This window comes from Gopherus evgoodei, chromosome 3, assembly GCF_007399415.2.
Source record: "Gopherus evgoodei ecotype Sinaloan lineage chromosome 3, rGopEvg1_v1.p, whole genome shotgun sequence".
In the NCBI taxonomy this organism is placed as follows: Eukaryota; Metazoa; Chordata; order Testudines; family Testudinidae; genus Gopherus; species Gopherus evgoodei.
The window spans coordinates 22,406,160-22,422,807 of NC_044324.1; the positions used below are offsets into that span (position 1 = coordinate 22,406,160).

At 45.6% G+C, this 16,648-nt stretch overlaps 1 long non-coding RNA gene across 1 annotated transcript in view; it reads left to right on the top strand.

Moving 5' to 3' along the window:
* Positions 1 to 16,648, top strand: part of LOC115648104 — a 33,227-nt gene that overhangs the window by 4,237 nt on the left and 12,342 nt on the right. The window lies entirely within an intron of this gene.

Consider the following 16,648-nt stretch of genomic DNA (forward strand, 5'->3'; position numbering starts at 1 on the left):
TGCCTGTGCAAGTAATTTGCTAATGACTCTCCATTAAACTGTAAATTCTGAAAATTAAAAAAAAAAACCCATCAGGTAGCACTGCCTATAATAACCTGTCGCCCTATTACATTTTCCATTGTAAGATCCTGTTTTCAGTGGCTTATAACTTCCAAATTTAAGCTGTTCACACTGAATTTCCCACGCTGGGTATCTGTCTCAGGCTTTAAAAACAACAACAACAACAACTTAAGTTTCAGCTACAATGGCTCAGTCCCTTCCAAGAATGAGGAAACTGTTTTGCTTGTATAGAAAATTCTTTCAACTCTTCTGCTGAAACACTCTAGTGCCTCCATGCTTCAGAATAGGGACCTAAAACTTATCAGGAGGCCCACCTCAGTGCCAGCACTATGTCTTTAATGTTCCCATTTAAAACTGCCCACATTTGGCTAAGTTATAAGCCACTGACAAATCTGTTTGCACATGCTTAGTAGAAGCTTAGACTTATTGGAGTTTGGTAGCTAAATTCTCTCACTTAGCATGTTCCACCGACTCATAGCTCCTATCTGCCACTAGACTAAGGGTATGTCTACACTACGGGATTGTTCCGATTTTACAGAAACCGTTTTTTTAAAACAGATTGTATAAAGTCGAGTGCATGCGGCCACACTAAGTACACTAATTCGGCGGTGTGCGTCCATGTACCGAGGCTAGCATCGATTTCCGGAGTGTTGCACTGTGGGAAGCTATCCCATAGCTATCCCATAGTTCCTGCAGTCTCCCCCGCCCATTGGAATTCTGGGTTGAGATCCCAATGCAAAAACAGTGTCGCGGGTGATTCTGGGTAAATGTCGTCACTCAATCCTTCCTCTGTGAAAGCAACAGCAGACAATCATTTCGCACCCTTTTTCCCTGTTCCCTGGATTGCCCTGGCAGATACCATAGCCTGGCAACCATAGAGCCCGTTTAGCCTTTTGTCACTGTCACCATATGTGTACTGGATGCTGCTGACAAAGGCGGTACTGCAGTGCTACACAGCAGCATTCATTTGCCTTTGCAAGGTTGCAGAGACGGTTACCAGCTATAGCACCATCTGCAATTGGAAATTGGTGATGAGATGACAGTTATCAGTCCTTTTGTACCATCTGCAATTAGAGATTGGCGATGATGGTTATCAGTCCTTTTGTACCGTCTGCTGCTGTCATGGATGCTCCTAGCTGGCCTCGCTGAGGTCAGCCGAGGGCACATGGACAAAAATGGAATGACTCCCCAGGTCATTCCCATCTTTATGTTTTGTCTAAAAATAGAGTCACTCCTGCCTAGAATATGGGATAAGTGTACTAGAGAACCAGAGGGCACAGCCGCTCTGGGTCAGAGCCCCAGAGATCCCGCAGAAATGATGAGCTGCATGCCATTCTAGGGGATGCCCCTGCAACAACCCCACCCGTTGCTTCCCTCCTCCCCCACCCCTCCTGGGCTACGGTGGCAGTGTCCCCTCATTTGTGTGATGAAGTAATAAAGAATGCAGGAATAAGAAACACTGACTTTTTAATGAGATAAAATAAGGGGGAGGCAGCCTCCCTCTGCTATGATATTCCAGGCAGTACAGAATTTTCATTAGACATGAAAGTGGGGGGAGCTGCAGGAGCTCAGCCTCCAGCTGCTATGATGAGGATAGATTTCAATCCGTTTGCACCATCTGCCAGGAATGACCAGGAGTCATTCCCATTTTTGCCCAGGCGCCCCTGGCCCACCTCACCGAGGCCAGCCAGGAGCACTCACGGGATGATGAGGATGGTTTTCAACCCTTTTTTACCGTTTGCCATCAGGAAAGGAGGGGAGGGTATGCTGCTGTTCAGTGCTGCAGCACCACGTCTACCAGCAGCATGCAGTAGACATAGGGTGACATTGAAAAAAGGCGAGAAACAATTTTTTCCCTTTTTCTTTCACGGGGGGAGGGAAGGGGGTAAATTGATGACCTATACCCTGAACCACCCGGAACAATGTTTTTGACTCTTCAGGCATTGGGAGCTCAGCCAAGAATGCAAATGCTTTTCGGAGACTGCGGGGACTGTGGGATAGCTGGAGTCGTCAGTCCCCCCTCCCTCCCTCTGTGAGCGTCCATTTGATTCTTTGGCTTTCCGTTACGCTTGTCACGCAGCACTGTGCTGAGTTCCTGCTGTGGCCTCTGTCTATCATAGCCTGGAGATTTTTTCAAATGCTTTGGCATTTCGTCTTCTGTAACGGAGCTCTGATAGAACAGATTTGTCTCCCCATACAGTGATCAGATCCAGTATCTCCTGTACGGTCCATGCTGGAGCTCTTTTTGGATTTGGGACTGCATGGCCACCCGTTCTGATCAGAGCTCCACGCTGGGCAAACAGGATATGAAATTCAGAAGTTCGCGAGGCTTTTCCTGTCTACCTGGCCAGTGCATCCGAGTTCAGATTGCTTTCCAGAGCAGTCACAATGGTGCACTGTGGGATAGCACCTGGAGGCCAATACCGTCGAATTGCGGCCACACTAACCCTAATCCGACATGGCAATACTGATTTCAGCGCTACTCCCCTCATTGGGGAGAAGTACAGAAATCGGTTTTAAGAGCCCTTTACATTGGTATAAAGGGCTTCGTTGTGTGGAAGGGTGCAGGGTTAACTCAGTATAACGCTGCTACATTTGGTATAAACGCGTAGTATAGACCATGCCTAAATGTATGCCATCCCCACAGAGACAAGACATCCTCCAGCCTGGGACTGCAGGGCCTGAGTAGGACTTTTCTAGAAATTGCTCCTCTAAGTTGTTGGGGAACAGCTGGGCATAGTAACTGAGAGCATAGTAACTGAGAGCGGGCAGACTCTCTCTCCTGTGCTCTCCGCATGCCCCCTGCAGACGTGCCAGCAGTGTGGGGAAGGAGAGTGCAGCCTAACTCATGTGCAGAGATGTGAGGGAAAAGATGCAAGGTGGAGGGTTGGGAGTTTGGAGGGGAGGAGAGCGGGAGGTAAGGACATGAACAGCAGAAGTCAGCGGGGAGGTGGGGCAGGAGCAGATGATGTAGGAGGCAGGAGCAGATGATGTAGGAGGGCTAGGAACAAGGGATGGAGGAGGATGGCAGTGGTGTGGTGGAGGAAATTAGCAGGAGCTGGGGACAGGAGCAGGACCAGAGGGCAAGGGAACGGGACAGGAGCTGGGGGGGAGTGAGGGATGGGCAGGGGCAGGAACAGAGTGGGGGTAGGCAAGTGGGGGCAGATGGGAGCAAAATAGGACAGGGAGGGCCTATAACCACTAGAGCACATTCCCCCTACAGAACCTGGAACTGATCCCTTTTTTTCCCTGAGTCTCAACTTTTCTTTGCCGTTTCGTCAACTAGCTGAGAAACCCACTGGCAAATTTTCTCCATTCCTTATTAGTGGCAGGCACACACAGAAAATAATAGCCTTCTACTGCTATCAGTTATTCCATTGGTGTAGGTGGTAGAGGACTGCTGTGAATCTCAAGACCAACCGTGTTGATGACTCTTGTGTATGGAGAGGTCCTCTGTGACTACATTTTTTGTTTTTTCAATTTTTAATTGTTTAAAAAATCTTAAGAAATTACATTAAAAATAACTACACTGAAAGAACAAAGAGATAGCAAAGTTATACACTGAAAGATTAGGAAATACCAAAATTAAGGTTGCTCGTGTAACCTTAATTTGGACATCTTGTGCATATATGTTATAAAAACAATGAGGAGTGTGGTGGCACCTGAAAGACTAACGGATTTATTTGGGCACAGAAGTGGAAATAAGAAGGGGAAGAAGTGGGTCTGCGTTATGCATCTGAAGAAGTGGGTTTTTTACCCACGAAAGCTTATGCCCAAATAGATCTGTTAACCTTTAAGGTGCCACTGGACTCCTTGCTGTTTTTGTGGCTACAGACTAACACAGACTCTCATATATGTTATGATACAGATCAATATGACCATATACTATTTTTCTACTTTTATTACTATATTACTACTAGATACCGAGCTAACAGTGGTGTTATGAAGCTTATTTCATTAGTGTTGTGAAGTACAATTTACAATCCTGTGTTTTAGTATATTTCTGTTTTCTCTTCACCTATCTGCCTGTGATGTAAAATTAGACAAAGTTGTTTGTACTTTTCTAAAAAGGAATCCCTAGATCTTGAAATTCCTTCTTTAAATAAGCCTTCCTCAAGTCTGCCTTCTGGCCGGCAGAGAGAGAGACTGCATGGCTGATGTCAGAAGGACACAGCACCATGCAGAATATGCACACAAGAACTGCCAGAAGATGAAGATTAAGTACAAATTCAGAAGACTGGATCCTGCTAATGTTACCACAAAAAGATCCCACATTTTCTCAGGTGTCAGTAAAGGTGTTCCCTAAGCTGCTGACTTTGATCATGGATTTTGCATAAAATGCTCATTGCTATGTATGGAACTGAAGCACCCCATGTTGTTGATTAATAATCACAAGCTTCACTGATGTAGTAATATTTTTGCCCTTCTATAGCAACTTCCATGCAAAGCTCTTAGAGTCAGGCCCACTGACAGCAATTCCGGGCCCCAGGGCAGAACCGTGAATGGGCTCCCATGCACGCACAAGTCGCACTGGCGCAGACATGGTCCGCCTGACATTTGGGCAGTGCTGCGCCTGTGCTGGCTGGTGCTCAGCGAGCTGCTCGCTGTCCTGCTGGGTGCTCTCTTCTGCCACTGCCAGGGCTTCCACGTGCCCACCCAGTAGGGTTTCCAACTGTCTTATTGTGCAAACCTAAAGACCCTTGCCCCGCCCCCTGCCCCTTCCCTGAGGCCAGGTCCTTGTCCCACCCCTTCTCTGAGGCCCCGCCCCCTGCTCATTCCATCTTCCTTCCCTCCATCACTCTGTCTCCCCCACCTTCACTCACTTTCACCAGGCTGGGATAGGGGGTTGGGGTGTGGGGTGCAGGAGGGGGTGCAGGGTGTGGGTCTGGGAGGGAGTTTGGGTGTGGGAGGGGGTGCAGGGTGCAGCCTCTGGGAGGGAATTTGGGTGTGGGGTGCGGGCTTTAGGCTGGGGCAGAGGATTGGGGTGCAGGAGAGGGTCAGGGGGTCGGCGTTTACCTCAGACGGCTCCTGAAAGCAACCGGCACACCCCTCTGGCAGCAGCTCCTAGGCAGGGGTGCCCAAGGGGACTCTGCGTGCCTCTACCTGCAGGCACCATTCCTGCAGCTCCCATTGGTTGCAGTTCCTGGCCAATGGTAGCTGTGGTGTTGGCGCTTGGGGATGAGGCAGTGCACAGAGACCCCCCTGCTCCTCCAGGGGCCGTAGGGCTGTTCTGGCTGCTTCTGGGAGCAGTGTGGAGTGAGGGTGGACAGGAAGCCTGCCTTAGCTCTGCTGTGCTGCCAGCGGTGGCGGTCAGAGGCTCCCGGGCCCTTTTAAAAGGCCCAGGTCCCAGGGCAATTGCCCCCTTTGCACCCCCTCTTCCCCCCCATTGGTGGTCCTGCTCATAGTGATTTGCAAACAGGAAAATCATTTACCCATTGTCAGACAGGAAGTTCACTAAAAAAATCAGAAACAGAAGCCAAATCTTCCAACTCTCAATTCTTGTCTTAATCACATGACCAACTTTCCTTCTTAGTCATATTAAATTAAGCTCGGACTTGTTATATAATGACAAATTGGATCAGTAAGTAATGAAAAAAAAGAAGACACAAGAATCTGCTGAAGATGTTGCTGCTATCCATAGCTGCTGCTTGCTATAACACTTAGCAGCTTCCTGCAAACAACACAAATCCACATCAGTGAGTTTTGGTGTCATAAAGCACTCAGTGTACATCTTGTCTTCCCTGTGGACTGGGGCTCTAGTGAGGTTTGGGAGAAGAAGAAAAGATCAGGGGCAGAGTGGAAAGAGAACCCCATACCAACAAGATTTAAAATGTGAAAAAGTAGCTTAATCAAGAAGTGTAGTGTGTTTAGTATAAAGTCCAAATGAGTACTATCTGAGGATTTCTTAAAGGGTTTCAGTCTTTGTCACTCTAAAAGCCCAGTGATATGCTCCTGAAAATATTAGGTTTAGGAAGACTCGCCCCCCCACTTCAATTTTCCATTTTACTCTAAGTAGAGCAAGTCATGATTTAATTAACAACTCATACAAACTATTTTTATACTATTCAAGTTACTGACAGTTTGAATTAGCACTCTGGACTTCCTAGATCATATTCTCTCTTGCTGTTCATACTGATCAAAATAACAGCTCTCTAACTCAGCATAGCCTAAAATTGGCTCAAGTTTCTGTTATTTAGGCTAACATTCTTTAAAAAAAAAAAGTCACTGGTTAGGGTGCCTCAGTTTTTGCCCAACATAAGTTGCTTTGGGTCTGATTTTTCAGAAAGTATTGAGCATCCAAAACTCGAGTAGAAGTTGATGGATGTTTGTCCAACCTGTTCTTAAAAACCTCCATTGACTGGGATTCCACAACCTCCCAAGGAAGTCTATTTTAGTACTTAACTACCCTTGTAGATAGAAAGTTTTTCCTAATATCTAACCTTGTCATAAACAGATAGCTAAGGGTTAATGTCTCTTTCACCTGAAGCACCTGACCAGAGGACCAATCAGGAAACCGGATTTTTTCAACTCTGTGTGGAGGGAAGTTTGTGTCTGAGTCTTTGTTTTTCTGTCTGCCTGCTTTCTCTGAGCTTTGGAGAAGTAGTTCTGTTTTCTAATCTTCTGTTTCTAAGTGTAAGGACAAAGAGATCAGATAGTAAGTTATATGGTTTCTTTTCTTTGGTATTTGCATGAATATAAGTGCTGGAGTGCTTTGATTTGTATTCTTTTTGAATAAGGCTGTTTATTCAATATTCTTTTAAGCAATTGACCCTGTATTGTGTCATCTTAATACAGAGAGACCATTTGTATGTATTTTTCTTTCTTTTTATATAAAGCTTTCTTTTAAGACCTGTTGAAGTTTTCTTTACTGGGAAATTTCAGGAAAATTGAATCTGTACTCACCAGGGAATTGGTGGGAGGAAGAGATCGGGGAAATCTGTGTGTGTTGGATTTGCTAGCCTGATTTTGCATTCCCTCTGGGGGAATAGGAAAGTCCTTTTTGTTCCAGGACTGGGAACGGAGAGGGGGAGTCACTCTGTTTGGATTCACAGAGCTTGTGTCTGTGTATCTCTCCAGGAGCACCTGGAGGGGGGAAGGGAAAAAGGATTATTTCCCTTTGTTGTGAGACTCAAGGGATTTGGGTCTTGGGGTCCCCAGGGAAGGTTTTTCAGGGGGACCAGAGTGCCCCAAAACACTCTAATTTTTTGGGTGGTGGCAGCAAGTACCAGGTCCAAGCTGGTAACTAAGCTTGGAGGTTTTCATGCTAACCCCCATAATTTGGACGCTAAGGTCCAAATCTGGGACTAAGGTTATGACAAACCTAAATCTCCCTTGCTGCAGATTAAGCCGTCCCTTCTCCTCCTACCTGCAGTGGACATGGAGAACAACTGATCACTGTCTTCTTTAGAACAGCCCTTAATGTATTTTCAAGATTTAGCAGATTCTACACACCCTCACCCCATCTTCTTTTCTCAAGACTAAACATGTCTAGTTGTTTTTTTTAACCTTTCCTCATAGGTCAGGTTTTATAAATCTTTTATCATGTTTTGTAGCACTTTTCTGGACTCTCTTCAATTTGTCCACATCTTTCTTAAGTGTGGTGCTCAGAACTGGACATAGTACTCCAGCTGAGGTCTTACCAGTGCCGAATAAAGTGGCGGGATATTACCTCCCATATCTTACAAATGACACTCCTGTTAATACACTCCAGAATGATATTAGCCTTTTTGGTAACTGCATCATATTGTTGACTCATATTCAATTAGAAATCCACTATATACTCCAGATCCCTTTCAGCGGTACTACCACCTACCCAGCGATTGCCCACTTTGTAGCTGTGCATTTGATTTTTCCTTCCTCAGGGCAAAGTACTAACACTTATTTTTATTGAATTTCATCTTGTTGATTTCAGACTAATTCTCCAATTTGTCAGTTTGTTTTGAATTTTAATCCTGTCCTCCAAAGTGCTTGCAACCCTTCACAGTTTGATGTCATCTTCAGATTTTATAAGCATATTCTCCACTCCACTATCCCATCATTAATAAAAATATTGAATAGTACTGGACTCAGGACTGGCTTCTGCAGGACCCCATTAGATACGGCTACCCAGTTTGAGAGTGAACCACTGATAAATTACTCCTCTGATTATGGTCTTTCAACCAGTTGTCCACCCCACCTTATAGTAATCACATGCCTTGCTAGGGAATGGTACATTATCTTTCCTAGACTCAGGATGATGGGCTGGAGCTATGCTGTCAACATTTGCAAAAGAGAAGTCCTTGATCTACCTGGGGTGTGTGGATTGGCAGTGCACACTGCAGTTCATAGTGGTGCAGCTTGAAGAGCATGAGGGGCAGTACTCCCCCTGTGTTATTTTATATCTATATTGCAACAACAGAGGCTCCAATCAGGATTGGGACCCATTGTGCTAGGTGCTGTACAAATACAGGGGAAGACATGATTTCTGTCCTAGAGATGCCATGAATCTGCACTCTGAATAGCCTCTTTTTTTTGACGAGAACTAGATGTCTCACACTGTAGAACCCCTTCTATATTGTTTTTCAAACCATATTAGCTTCCCTATTTATAAGATAAATGTTGAGTTATTAATGAGAGCAGACAACATTTCACTGTGAATTAATGTTTGGGTTTCTCCCCTCCCCCCTTCTTGCAGACAAGGTCTTATATAGTCTCTTCTGTATGTAAAGCTGTGGGTTGTTGGGTGGTTTTTTGTCAAAGCACATTTTTCAAAAATGAAATCTCTCATACTCTTTATTGCTTGTGTCATCATGGCTGTCTAGGAAATCAAGGGAGTGCTCACCCTCACACTCGCGTGACACACACAACCATATGTGGTGACTATTCCTACTTCAGTTGCTAGAAGAGTCCAAAAATTGCATTTTTCCCATATATGAATTATAGGTTATTTGGTTTGAAAGTGGAGCTATGAGAATTCAAGAGGGTCCTTCAGAAATCCTGGTGTTCTTGCTCCTTTCAATTCCACCATCCCATGATGTAGGCACTGGAGTAAGATGAGGCCCTGAAACATAAACTCTTGTGTCAGAGGCCTAGTCTGAGACCTGAAGCCTGAACCAAAGACTTCCAGGCATTGCTAAGCAAAAGCTGGGCTGTGAGCCAGAGGCAGGCCTCACTCACAGAAGTGGTGAGAAGAGGAACTTGTGCCAAGATGACATCAGGACACTCCATAGACATAACAAGGAACAGGCAGGTGCATCTTAAAGACAGGACAGCATGATGGATAGATCTGTTTGTCTGGAACAACATGATCAAAGGGTAGACAGCACCCGAATGAGCCAAGGGGCTGTACCTCAATACATCAGGAGGGATGAGTAATCTGTCCTGTAACTGTATAAAAGTAGGTCCCGGAGTGCGCATCTTTGTCCAGCCTAGGGGGCAGTAAAAAGTCCTGCCACTGAGCTGTGTCCATTGCCAGGGGGCACATATTCGTAGTATGTCCTGTAGAGTCTATAGGAAACTATTACTGAGCTTTGTTTGTCAATAAACCTGGCTCGGGTTCCTTCATACTGTTGCCGGCAGATAACTGCCTGAGGCCAAGCAACAGCGGGGAGGTCCGTCGCCTGGTGTGCCGCGCCAATAAACACACCAGGGTGGAGAAGCAAACCAAGTTTATTTGAGATCTCAAAGCGGTGCAGGGAGATTGACTCAGATCAAGCACACCTAAAACAAGCAGTCTGTTCCTTTATATCCATGAGAACTTTTCTCACTGACTAGCAATCCCCCGTTTCCCCTCCCTCCTCCTCCTTCCTCCCCCTGTAACAATTACGTAAGCGCAGGTGCATTAAGTAATCTTGGCCGCGGCAGCTCGTTAGTAAGTTTTCCTTCTGCAAGTTATCTTGTCCTTCTGCTAAAGGTGCACAGGCCTCATTATTTCTGCTTTAGACCAGTTAGAACTGTTGCAACTGATAACGGCTGTTACACCTGGCCTTTTAGGTCGATTAAAGTTCAAACATGGAGGGACTCTTGTCTGCTGAGGCCTAAAACCAGGAAGGCTCCATACTCTTGTGGCCTTCCACCCTCCCGAGTTACGTAGGGTTATGCTTAGTGACACCAACAGTACCTTACTAGAGTCTGTGGTCTTTGGGGGTTCTCTCGGGGTTTGCTGTGTCAGCTATCTGTGCAGAGCCGGGTCAGCACACAGAGGGAGCACACGCACACAGCTGATTGATATCAGCATTGAACAGAGCAGAGCACCATACCGGTAGCTACTGACAACAGGCACATCTACAGTTAATCTGATTTTCTCTGCTGAAGAGCAAGTTATAATTTTCATAACAGGGCAATTTGAGTAATGGGATAGTAAAGGCAACTCCATCACCAGCATCACCCTGGAATGCACCATTTGTTATGAAAACTGTGTTAGTACTTTAGGATTCTGATTCTGGAAGGAAGGAAGGAGGAGCCAGGATTTAAAGGCTGGAGAGATACACACTGCTGCTGTTGGAAGATCAGTGAAAATGGGCTTGACACGGTCAATACAACAAACTTTTCATATTTTAAATGTGTGTGTTTCATCCCTTGTACAGGATAAATTTGTGTATACAACTATATATATAAAGTACACCAGGCATTTTAAAAATAAACACCACAAGCCTGCAATATAATCTGCACAGGCAGAGCCAAGCCAGCAGCCCACTGAAACCAACAGCAGGCACTCCCTTTCCAGCATCACTGTACCTGACTAGCAGCCAACTGTACAGCTTAGAGGGAGAAATCTGCGCTAGTCATTCCTATGCTTCTTTTTATCAGCCCAGACCAACGTCTATTAACACTAGTGGGAATCTTTCCATTGACTTCAGCAGGATTTCACAGAGGATAATCCACACAGATTGGGTTTCAGGATCAGGTCCTAAGTGTGCACTGAATTAACATTCTGTCTAGTTGCAATGGGCTGGTTTACACTGGAGGGCGGGGATCGATATAAGATACGCAACTTCATCTACGTGAATAGCATAGCTGAAGTCGAAGTATCTTAGATCGATTTACCTCGAGTCCTCACGGCGCAGGATCAACAGCCGCAGCTCCCCCGTCAACTCCGCTACCACCTCTGGTGGAGTTCTGGAGTCGACGGGGAGTGAGTTCTGGGATCAATTTATTGCGTCTAGATGAGATGCAATAAATCGATCCCCAGTAGATCGATTACTACCCGCCAATCCGGCGGGTAGTGAAGATGCACTTAATGTTACAGTCCTGTTGCAAAATGGGGAAGAAAAATTCTGTTCTGATTTCACTTCAGCTTTTAATTTAAATGGCTTTGTAGACAAAACTAAACTTGAGTTTTCCACTAGAATCTTAGAATCACAGGACTGGAAGGGACCTCAAGAGGTCATCTAGTCCAGTTCCCCGCATGCATGGCAGGACTAAGTATTAACTAGATCAGAGTCGGCAACCTCTCAGAAGTGGTGTGCCGAGTCTTCATTTATTCACTCTCATTGAAGGTTTTGTGTGCCAGTAATACATTTTAACGTTTTTAGGTCTCATTTCTATAATTCTATAATATATAACTAAACTATTGTTGTACGTAAAGTAAATAAGGTTTTTAAAATGTTTAAGAAGCTTCATTTAAAATTAAATTAAAATGCAGAGCTCCCTGGACCGGTGACCAGGACCTGGGCAGTGTGAATGCCACTGAAAATCAGCTCTCGTGCTGTTTTTGGCGCACGTGCCATAGGTTGCCTACCCCTGATCTAGACCATCTCTGACAGGTGTTTGTCTAGCCTGTTCTTAAAAATCTCCAATGATGGAGATTCCACAACCTTCCTAGGCAATTTATTCCAGTGCTTAACCACCCTAACAGTTTTTTTCCCTAATATCCAACCTAAACCACCCTTGCTGCAATTTAAACCCTTTGCCTCTTGTCCTATCCTCAGAGGTTAAGGAGAATAATTTTGCTCCCTCCTTCTTGTAACAACCTTTTAAGTAATTAAAACTGTTATCATGTCCCCTTCCTTCTCCAGACTAAACAAACCCAGTTTTCTAATCTTCCCTCATAGGTCATGTTTTCTAGATCTTTAATCATTTTTGTTGCTGTCATAAACAGATAGTTAAGGGTTAATGTCTCTTTTACCTGTAAAGGGTTACAAACAGTGAACCTGGACCACCTGACCAGAGGACCAATCAGAAAACAAAATACTTTCAAACCTTGGTGGAGGCAAGTCTTTGTTTTGTGTTGTTTGTTTTGTCTGTTGTTCTCTCTGGGTTCTGAGAGTGACCAGACATACCTACAGGCTCTCTAATTTTCTATTCAAATAGTAAGTACCAGCAGAAGGCGGTTTAGTCTTTTTGATTGTTTTCTTTATTTGCAAATGTGTATTTTGCTGGAAGGATTTTAATTTGTATTTGTGCTGAGGGGAAGGCTTCTCTCTAGTGTCTATAAGCTGAAAGATCCTGTAACATTTACCATCTAAATTTCAGAGACAACTTTTACTTTTTTTCTTTCTTTTATTAAAAACTTTTCTTTTTTAAGACCTGATGGATTTTTTTCCCCTTGTTGAGGCTCAAGGGAATTGAGTCTGTACTCACCAGGGAATTGGTGGGAGACAGGGAGAGAGAAGGGAGGGGAAAAGGTGGAATTTCCTCTGTTTTAGATTCACGGAGCTTGAATCTGTATTACCTCTTGGGGAGGGGAAAAGAGGAGGGGGGAAGGTGCATTTCCCTTTGCTTTAAGATTCAAGGAGTTGAATCACAGTGATCTTCCAGGGTAACCCAGGGAGGGAAAGCCTGGGAGAGGCAATGGTGGGGGAAAGAGTTTACTTTCCTTGTGTTAAGATCCAGGGCGTCTGGGTCTTAGGGTCCCCAGGGAAGATTTTAGGGGAAGCAGAGTGTACCAGGCACTCCAAGTCCTGGTTGGTGGCAGCACTACAGGATCTAAGCTGGTAATTAAGCTTAGAGGAATTCATGCTGGTAGCCCATCTTTTGGACTCTAAGGTTCAGAGTGGGGATTTATACCATGACAGTTGTTCTTCTCTGGACTTTCTCCAATTAGTCCACATTTCAAATGTGGTGCCCAGAACTGGACATAATAGTCCAGTTGAGGCCAAATCAATGCAGAGTAGAACAGAATTAAAATTAAGCTGTTGGGTTTGGTTTCCTATCTGGGAAGAGATGGGTTTGGTTTGCTATTTGAGATGGGTTTGATTTGGGGTTGGGTTTTTGCTTTACCAATAATGGTAATAACCAGTACTTCCTGTAATGGTGTTCTTGGGTGCAACCTGGACGGTGGGACCACTGAGCCCTCCAAACCCACCAACCTGAGTTATCTCTCACACTGTGATGCTGATGTCAAGCAACAAGCCTCTGACAGGCACTGCGCTCACACAGATATCCAGAATCAGGGACACAACCAGCAGAGTTACAGGAATGCTCTCCCTGCCACTCATGAGCCGTTAATGGAAGGCTCCAGCTAATTCCCCCCAGCTCCCCAGTCTTGCACACCAGAACTGTACCATCTTGCACTGGTCAGAAGTCTAAGCTCATTGCCTAGTGCACCACTTCTTCATAGGAAAGTGGACATGCAACAGCCTTTGTAACCTGAGCAGATTTCCCAAGCACTTTAGACAATCTCTCTGATAAGGATAAAACATTAAAATAAGTTTATTAACTACAGATAGATAGATTTTAAGTTATTATAAGTGGTAGGCTAAAGATCAGAGATAGTTTGAAATAATTTAAGAAATAAAAATAGAAACATGCTTTCTAAATCCTAAACTTTTAGTATAACATCATGTCTACACTTCCAAAGTTACAGTGCCGCTCAAAGGGTGCCGAAGGAAAACCGCTGTTGTGTGTTCACACTGACAGCTGCCTGAGCAATAGCATGTTCACCCTTGTGGTGCTATTCAAAGCGGTGCGCTCTGTGCAGCTAACCCACAGAACACCTCTTCCTCTTTTGCCGTTAAGACTTGTGGGAAGGCAGAAGGGATTGCAGGGCATCCTGGGTTCTGTCCCAATGCCCAGTGATGCATTGCTTCACATCCCAGCAATCCTTGTGCTTCCGTCCACATTTGGCAATGATTTGTGTACTGTGCATCCTGCCCTGCCTCTTTCTGGCTGCAGGAATGGATCCTGAGTTGTTGACAAGAATGCTGTTCGCACTGACCAACACATCACGGGTGGCAGTGGAGTTATTCCTTAAACTACAAAGGCAAGAGGAGTGCGACATTGATCTCACCACTCGTAGTAGCAGAACTTTCGCATGAGGAAAGCCACATTCATGGGATGTGTGATGAGCTTGCACCAGCCCTGCAGCGCAAGGACACAAGAATAAGAGCTGCCCTGTCACTGGAGAATTGCATGGCTATTGCAAGTGGAAACTGGCTACTCTAGACTGCTACCAATTGGTCGCTAACCAGTTCAGAGTGGGAAAATCGACCGTTGGAGTTGTGTTGATGCAACAGTGCAGGGCCATTAATTGCATCCTGTTCCCCATGACTCTGGGGAACGTGCATGAGATTGTAGATGGCTTTGCACAAATGGGCTTTCCTAACTGTGGAGGGGTGATAGATGGCATGAACATTCCAATTCTGGTACCAGACCACCTAGCCACCGAGTACATTAATCACAGGAGGTATTTTTCAATGGTTCTCCAGGTGCTTGTGGATCACTGTGGGCGTTTCACAGACATTAATGCAGGCTGGTCTGGAAAGGTGCATGACACACGCATCGTTCAGAACACAGGCCTGTTCAGGAAACTGCAAGCAGGGACTTTCTTCCTGGACAGAAGATCACTGTAGGGAAAATTGAAATGCCCATTGTGATCCTGGGAGACCCTGCCTACTCCTTAATGCCATGGCTTATGAAGCCATACACAAAGCAACTTGGCAGCAGCAAGGAGCAGTTCAAAAACAGGCTGAGCAAGTGCAGAATGACTGTGGAGTGTGCATTTGACTGTTTAAAAGCCTGCTGGCGATACCTGTGTGGGAAGCTGGACATGGCCGATGACAATATTCCTATGCTTATAGCCGTGTGCTGTACGCTCCATAATATTTGTGAAGGGAAGGGTGAAAGCTTCACTCAGGGCTGGACCACAGATACTCAGCACCTGGAGGCTGAGTTTGAACAGCCGGAGACCAGGGCTATTAGAGGGGCACAGTGGAGGGCCATAAGGATCAAGGATGCTTTGAGGCAGCAATTTGAAGCTGAAAGCCACTAATATTTGTTGCTATGCTCGGGATTGCAGTGATTGTAATGCTAGCAGGTGATCGGTGCACGTGATGCAAGAAGGGGCCTTAACATAACTCTATGCTGCTTTGCAGTGCTCTTTTTGCTTTCACTGAATAGAATAAAGATTGCTTTCAAACAAGCACAATTCTTTTATTGAAAGACAACAACCAGAGGAGAGAGTTGAACGAAAAAAAATCATCAGCAGGGAAGGGGATGGGGGAATGGACGGTCTCAAGAGGAGGAGGGGTCCCAGGACGGCTACAGATTTGTGTACGTCCAGGGATCATACCCAACCTTCTCCTTTGGAGTACGATGCAGCAGGTGCTGTACTTCAGCGGGGCCAAACTGCAGAGGGAAGGGTGTTGAGTGCAGTGGGTATTGGGAGTCTGCAGTGCTGGACTGTGAGGAGGGAGGAGTGGAATGCTGCAGGTAGAGAGTGGAGCCAGGAGGTTGATGAGTGTATTGGGGGGGGGGGAAGAGGACGGGCGCATAAGGAAGAGTTTTGCGACAGTGGCTGCAGGGGAGGGTGGGCATGGAGCTGCTTGGTTTGAAGAGCTAGTATCGCCTTAAGCATGTCCACTTGGTGCTCCATAACTATTAAGAGCTGCTCCGTGACTTCTTTCTGGTATGCTGCATTCTCCTTTCGTTCCCTCTTCTAGCAGTCCCGCCACTCCTGTAAACCCAGGCTCTGAGACTTGCTGCCAGGTGTTTTAAAACAGTGTAGCCGTACCCTTTGAGACCTGGAAAATTTGTACCTGAATCAGGCTGTTTAAGGCATTGTTTTTAGTTGCCTCTCTGGTCAGAGGTTTACAGCAATGTTGCAAAATATTCAGCCTTAGCCGAACACTTATTAAACGTTGGCAAAAAGAAGAGGGATAGGAAAGAGGAAAAGCTCAGGTGGGGAAAGGAACAGACACAGAGTGGGGGGATGGGTGACAGCAGGAACCAAAGTCTGGAGCAGTGAAGGTGGCGATGTCCTCTGGATCCCTCTCTTTGGTCAGGACAGTGAAGGCCTAGTTGTGTTATGGTGCGTCCCAGGAGATGGGAGCAGGAGCCATGAGGGTGAAGCTCACCCCTTCCAGTCTACTATCTGTAAAAGCAGCAAAGAATCCTGTGGCACCTTATAGACGACCAGACATTTTGGAGCATGAGCTTTCGTGAGTGAATACCCACTTCATCAGATGCATGCATCTGACGAAGTGGGTATTCACCCATGAAAGCTCATGCTCCAAAACGTCTGTTAGTCTATAAGGTGCCACAGGATTCTTTGCTGCTTTTATAGATCCAGACTAACACGGCTACCCCTCTGATACTAGTCTACTATCTAGTTGTTTAGTTTTCACTTCTAAAATCTCCCTGCTCCCCTCCCTCCCACCCTCCTCTTTAA